Source organism: Penaeus chinensis, chromosome 2 (genome assembly GCF_019202785.1).
Source record: "Penaeus chinensis breed Huanghai No. 1 chromosome 2, ASM1920278v2, whole genome shotgun sequence".
Taxonomy (NCBI): domain Eukaryota; kingdom Metazoa; phylum Arthropoda; class Malacostraca; order Decapoda; family Penaeidae; genus Penaeus; species Penaeus chinensis.
Genome location: NC_061820.1, coordinates 15,265,074 through 15,272,526, shown reverse-complemented (window position 1 = coordinate 15,272,526; position 7,453 = coordinate 15,265,074). Strand labels below are relative to the sequence as shown.

The following is a 7,453-nucleotide window of genomic DNA, read 5'->3' as shown; positions in this document are numbered from 1 at the left end:
AACTTTCTCCCGGTGGAAAAGCACCACACCGCCCCGAGCCCCAGAGGAACTTCTTGGCCCCGAGAAGCGATAGCGCTTCCCAAACAATCCTCTCGAGCGACTACACCTCGCTCCTTATCATGGCTTCAACCAGGCTCGTACACAACCCTCATTTCTCTCTCGATTGTACCCATATCTGGGTCCCGCAACAGTTCTTATCGCGTGTCCCGCTCTAAGTAGGACGCATGGCGCAGCTCAACTGAGCAATGTACTGGTCATGCAACGGTCATGATGATCGCCACATGGCATCACTCGCGGTGTGCCACGCCGACCTGAGCTCGAATTCACCACTCACGCCCCTCGATTGTTCGCCGCCGCCACAGCCACCTCCCCTTGTACACAGCCACAGACGGAAACCGATAATCGGGCAGAGATAGTGGCCCATGCGGGTAAATGATAACAGTATCTGTGCGGGTAGCGGGGATGACAACATCCGCGTATCCCTTCACCCCAACCCAAGCAAAACCTTCCTCCAGAAACGGGACGCTTGAAATGCGCCTCCCCGAACATCTGCCATCGACCCACAGCAGGTTATTTAGGAGAAATCAAGTACTGTACAACCCGAAACCGTATCTCAAGCAGACCTTGGTCAATGACCTTTACGAGCTCCGAAGTGGCTATTTATGTGGACGTTTATGCCTACTTCGGCAACGTCCACGTCACTGGTTCATCCATTCCACCACGAACATTCTCATTCCTGCAATTCGAGACTCGTCCAGATGAAACGAAATTAAAACAAAACTGCACATCGCAGGGTCTACATGACACTCCCGCTGCCCTAACCCTTGCTCTTCGCTCGCACGCGCGCGCGCACACACACACACACACACACACACACACACACACACACACACACACACACACACACACACACACACACACACACACACACACACACACACAATCGTTGCATCTCACTCGCTCCGAACACACTCGCCGCCTCGAGACAAAGAAAAGAAATGAAAAGAAAAAAAAAAAAAAAACGCCTCATGACGCGCTCACCCGAAAGCAAGTCCGCGGAGCCGAGCCGAGAGCAAACAATTACAAAGACATCTTAAAGACTATGGCGCGACGGCTACACGGAGAAAACTACGCGGCCCGAGGGTGTGGCCAGACACCTTCCCTCAGCAGTTTGCCAAGGCATTTAAAGGGACGAGATGGGACGCAGCGAGGCCCGGCACAGACCCTGGGTTGAGCTGATGGACTTCCCGAGCTCCCACTCAAGGACGTGGGTTAATACTCTTAACTTACACGAGATATTCGAGATATGTAAAAATGGAAAACTGAAAAAGAAACAAAATCTTCATAAAAAATCAATTATATATACACTAGTACAGCAAGAAGACTATGGGAACACGGCCTTGCTCTCGGGCATTAAGGGCAGTACACGATATCGTTACGGAGGGAAAAAAGCACCGACACCGCCATTCCGAGGAGCCCACACAACAATCCTATTAGCCGCTTCTTTTGGGGAGGATGCAACACCTTTAGTGCAGCGACACAATGTCCCTCAAGATGTGTATCCACTCCCACGACGGCCGATGAAAAGGTGACAAGGGAAGGGAAATCGGGAGGAAAAATGAAGGAAATGGCGGATAGATGGATCAAAATGATGGGAGCGGAGATAATCAAATTCATAATTCTTTACGTAAACAACCTACACGAGTTCTATAACTATGCGTGGGAGGAATAACCGCTTTGCTGCAGAATTATAAAGATCATCTACGAGAAGGAAGTAAACATCCTCATGACAAGAGTTATCACATCTCACGTTCCTGCCTGTTGGCTCAATTCTCGCACTCAATTTAAAAAACTAAAATTTAAGATTTAGGGTCAAGGTTCTCGTACCATCAGTTTATTTGCTTTGTTGTACTCTTAAACCATCCCCTGTCTGCAAGGAATAGCCAAGATTATCTACCGTCACTGCGGGATTTAATCTCGAGTCCGCTAGACTGACAGCCGAGCACGTTTAACAATTCGATAATGTGCTACACTACCTTCAAGATACTGAGTAACAAAAGCAGTTTCAGGATACATCGGTTTTTGGAGGCAAGAGCTTTGGTCTTAAAGATATGTATTTACAACTACCAAGGCTAGCCAACACTACGCCTCTCTAGTGTCCTTCCACCTTCAATTTTAAAAACCATCACCAGTCCCAACTTAACCAGACTACAAAGGTAAAACAGTCATGCAGAGTACGAGTCTATTTCAAGAAAAGGCAATATCGGTCTACCGTCCTTTGAATTAAAATCAAATACAATCTAGGCCAATTCTAAACTGGGGTAATTATCACATCACACCCTTCCTTCCAATATATTTTACTGCATTGCCAAACACTTCAAACGTTAACAGTATCTATGATAAGTTTGAAATAGACTGCCATTTCCATTGAGATATGGTGAAAAAACTGTTACCATGAACGGAAGATGATATAAAATTATCTTACCTTTCTATGTATGGCCAGTGGGATCTGCAGGTTGAAGAAATGAAAGTTGAGGGTCTCAAGATTTAAAACACTGGAAAGACTTTCCTAATGCCATACAAATAGTTTTTCAATGGTAGTTTTAGGTACAACCCCCTAAACGTCAATATTTCTTGTGACCTACAAACTTGTATGGAATTTGCTTGATTTCCTTGCAAACAGCCATTTCCCTTTGGCATCAACCTGGATTTTCCCAGCCGCCCCCCCCCCCCCCCCCCTGCCACAATAATCTATTAAAAAATAGAATAATCCCAATTCCTTCTCATGGTATGCTTCTCTAAACATCTATTCCCATTCAAATTGTTGGCAGTTGTTGTTCTTGGCAGAGTCTATGGTTTGTTGTGAAAGTGTGTACCATAACAAGTTAAACAAACAAGAGAAGATATAGGTGACCATTCTGTTTGGAGAGCTTTCTTTTGCATTATAAATCTGTTTAAAATAAAGCAATAATAATAAATACGCAAATATATGTCAAAAACATTCATAAATGAATCAACAAAATATCAATAATACTTAACGGTGCCAATATTTGCTGATTCATGGTGTTATAATTATATTTAATAATAGATACAGTCATAAATTCCTCTTGCATAACGTCAACTCCTCAACTGACGCAAAAGAGCTTCCTTGACTACTGCTACAAAAGTGGCCAGATCTGGTTTGTGCTGGTTACACTTCTAATCACTGCCAAGTCAAGGAAGATTAGTTTGTTTCTTTCTCTTGCAGCTATTGGTGTTTATGATATACATTTGCCAAAGTGTAATGCAGCATTCAAGGAAAATAAAAAGAATTTTCAGTAGGACAGCAATTACGGCCTGTTCATCTATATCAACTAAGTATAATAATTTAACAAAAAACAGTCTTAATATAAAGAGTATGCATCATTATAAGGTCTTCAGCACCTCTTGGAAGTCCAACCAAATACATTTTTAGATTATAAATGTTATTCTTGCCTGAGAGCTATTAAAGCTGTATGTTCTATGTGGGTACATGTGGCGGAGTTCTGTCAAATCAAGTAATCAGTCTCTACATTGTACATTCTTCATACAGCACATCATAAAAGGGCCTTTGTATAAGAGTGATAACTATTCTTGAGATTATGTAGGGCCTTTCTTACTGGACAGTAGGAACCATAATGGTCTCCAGTTTCCTCTGTGATTGTATTATATTAATTATGTTTACATATAAATGGCACCAGAAGAATTTAGTCACCTAGGAGTCAAATAATAAGCCTACCTGATCTCACCTGTTTACCCCATTCCTTAAAATTTCAGATTTTTCTCTTTTCTATTACTACCATTAATAATGATGATAATGTTAACAAAAATAATGATAATTTAGAGAAGTAAAAACTTTTTGTCTGAAAACTCAAGGAATGGTGTACGAGGGCGAGGCCAAACAGCCCTTGCAATTGACTGCTATGTAGTTAATTGCTTGTAAAGCCAATAATATTTGAACAATATTGAAGAATCAATACTACAGTGGGCAGCTACCTTGTATTAATGGGTTAAGATGTACCAATGACTTTTGCTACAAATATATCTTATGATCAATAAATCTTCAATTTCCATTTTCAAAACTGGAGAGTTCTAAGATTCATTGTAACAAACATAGAATGGGTATGAATGAAAGTTCCATAGTTTTCAAGATCTTCGTTGAATTAAATGGAATTTATATCTCCCAATTTACCATTTATTCTCCTCATAAAATGGCAAGTATGATATGCACAACTGATTAGCGCAAGGATTTGACAGATTAAAGAAAAAAAAAACAAAAATTCAAACGCATTTTTACTTCTGTGACATATACAAGTCCTAAAAGGTCGGTGATTGATGCTGTCAAGCAATCACTATGGCCTGCATACCTTCAGTGCTCCACATATGATGATAAATACGAAAGTAGTTCTACAAATAGTATAATATGGTCATGTTAATGGTTAGGAAACATACTTTAATCTTTTATTTCATCTAGTTTAAAATGCAATAAATTTCCTATCTTCAATTTTGACAAGTGTGTTACAAAAGAAAATAGCCTGGAGTTCACTAATCTGCCATTCTTCCCATGTACTATTTATATTAACCTTTTCTAGTTTGTAATCACCTAAAATTGAAATTCGCATTCTATCATAAGGTCCTTCTAATACAGTCTTGCAAAGGTATGATAAATGAACCTCTAACCTTTTTGAACTTATCCCTCACTGACTGATATAACTACACCCCTTCTTTCCTGCTTCTTCATGCTTCAGATATAATGTTTGCAGTTACCTATAGACAAGGAGTACGACATATAGTTTTGCCTATCCTCAAAAATGAAGGCAAAGAGTAGTGGCTATAATAATAAAAACAAAACATTGCATTGAAGTGCAATTCTTTACAATACATATGTACTCGTCAGAGACTAAGCACCCAACCTACATCAGAAAATTGAATCAATAATCTTAATTGCCTTCACTGGGCATAACCTAACATAACTTTGGCTCTTTCCCCCAACACCCACCTGACAAACATTGTCTTGGCCTCAGTATGCCCAGCTAGATAGAGCTGAAAATCAGGAGTGCAATTAGGATGTGAGCGGTGCTTTCCCCGACCTTTTTCCTTTATTTGTGACATTACCATTTGTATTAGCAGATTATTTCTTGTGAAGATGGCTGCAACTTTATGTCCTCTACAAGAATATCACCTTCAATTTGCCCTTGCTTAGTGCATCCACAATGTCAAAATTAACCAAAACAATGTACTCAAACTAAAGTAAGGCCTATTACATATCCAAGTCGATAATCCTATGCTCATGCAGTAAGTCCAGTGATGCTTCCTTCCTGCTCCTCTAGCAAATGTAAGCCTCCAACTTTATGCTGCATCAAGACAGAGCTCTAATTCTTTGGCGAAATAGAGCTTGCCATTAAAAAAGATCCCAGTCTATGCTTTCTTGCCAATGTGCAGGGAAATTTGGTGGTCTTTGCCAGAACACGAAGCATGGGCACCACAGCAGCATTCATGTGGTTCAATTGTGAATAATTTTCAAAAGCGCTTTGATAATCCAAGCATCAGAAATACAGCTTATGGACTACAACACTGCTAATACCAAAGCTTGTACTAGAATCAAACTAATATGCAGACTTCACTTGGAACTTAATCAATCTGAGTGGTTACTCAAGAGCTTCTTCAACTGTCATTTAACTTAGATATGCTACCAAAATCTGTTGAGAATAATCACAGCCTCATCAACTTTAATTACTCTTAAGAAAAACTGAACTTAAATTAACTTGAACTAAACATGATACTTTTCACAACTGAATTCTCCCTCACGGAATACCCGCTCGAGTAGCATTAACAGATTTGTCCGAGTTGCAGTTTTTTCAAGGTCGAAATTCCCTACTATACGAGCATTTCTTTCAAGACTCTTCCATTAAGTGCCTGTCTACCTTAGCAGCAATTCGGACAAATGCGTATTCTTTTACCATTGTGGTATTAATGAAGACCTATAAATACGCCTGAAAGACAGACTGAATCCCTGGCTTTAATCACTGGCTTTCTGCTTCAAGATAAAGTGGAAAACGTAAAATGGCCGAAACTTAAAACAACAGGGGCGATTTCTGTCCTAACACAAATCAACGAGATAAAACTCCGCCGGGAAAGGACCCAAAATATAAAATGCCCCCAAAACGCCACGTTCCATGAGATAAAAACTCCCGAAAAGGAGATCTATTCATCTTAGGAAATGAAATAGCGCTCATACACTTCACCCTCAGCATTCACGCAACCGAGCATCTCACCCCAGTTCCATTAGGAGGAATTATCCAAGGATTTCTGCTTCATAAACAAATGGTCTTCCTCCCAGCTGATCCTTCCTCCCAAGATGGCCGACCGTCGATGGGAAAACCAGAGATAAAAAAAAAAAGTGAAACGCCCCCCCAAGATTTTCCTAAACTTACCTATTTTCATCACACAGGGCAGGCATTATCGCGGTCTCTTCTTTCAGATTGAGGTGTTCTAACGTCGATAACTCGGAAAAGAGTCTAAAACTCATAACTACGTATAGGAGCCACGGCGAAAAATGCTTTCTCTACAACAGCTGACTGCAGAATGAAGGATCAGCTGGTCGGTGCATGCGCAGTGAGGCTTCAACTCGCGCTGAGGCTCACGCGCTAGCTCCAGACTTTAGTTCGCTGTTAATTCGGTACTTTCCTGGAGAATTTTTCATCGAATATTGTATCAAGATGCATGTAATCATATCTTAGTTAAAGATCTCAATGAATTCTCGATTTATCCCTACCTTGAAGATACTAGTGAAACGAGTATCGTGTACGATTACGCAACAACCGAGGCGACATGAAATTCAGTGATAGGAATGAGATGATTATCCAGAAGTTTCTAAATAACTATGCAGTTGATGTCCGACACAAGTAGAGATAAGCCTACATACATACATACATACATACATACATACATACATACATACATACATACATACATACATACATACATACATACATACATACATACATACATACATATATATGTGTGTGTGTGTGTGTGTGTGTGTGTGTGTGTGAGTGTGTATCCATATAAATATATATATACATAAATACATATATAATACATATATATATGCATATATATACATATATATATATATATATATATATAAGTATGTGTATATATGTATATATATACATACATATATACGCATATATACATATATATATATATTTGTTTATATAAATATGTACATGCATATATATATATATATATATATATATATATTTGTTTATATAAATATGTACATGCATATATATATATGTATATATATATGTATGTATGTATGTATGTAAGCATATATGTGTATGTATATATATGTGTGTGTGTATATGTAAATGTACATATGCATATTTGTATATATATCCACATATATATATGTATGTATATGCATATA

The 7,453-nt window shown here is 39.2% G+C and overlaps 1 protein-coding gene across 4 annotated transcripts in view; it reads right to left on the bottom strand.

The window, feature by feature from the left end:
- The window catches only part of LOC125029731 (ornithine decarboxylase antizyme 1-like), a 28,982-nt gene extending 22,362 nt beyond the window's left edge, over positions 1 to 6,620 (bottom strand). The window contains exons 1-2 of one of the 4 annotated variants that reach the window (XM_047619840.1): positions 6,453 to 6,620; positions 2,486 to 2,509 (exon numbers count right to left, since the gene is read on the bottom strand). The gene's annotated coding sequence lies outside the window, so the exon portion shown is untranslated. Of the gene's footprint in view, positions 1 to 2,485; positions 2,510 to 6,293; positions 6,421 to 6,452 lie in introns of those variants that run through there. The other 3 variants (XM_047619856.1, XM_047619830.1, XM_047619864.1) reach the window with 3 other exon arrangements.
- Positions 6,621 to 7,453: the final 833 nt, after the last annotated feature.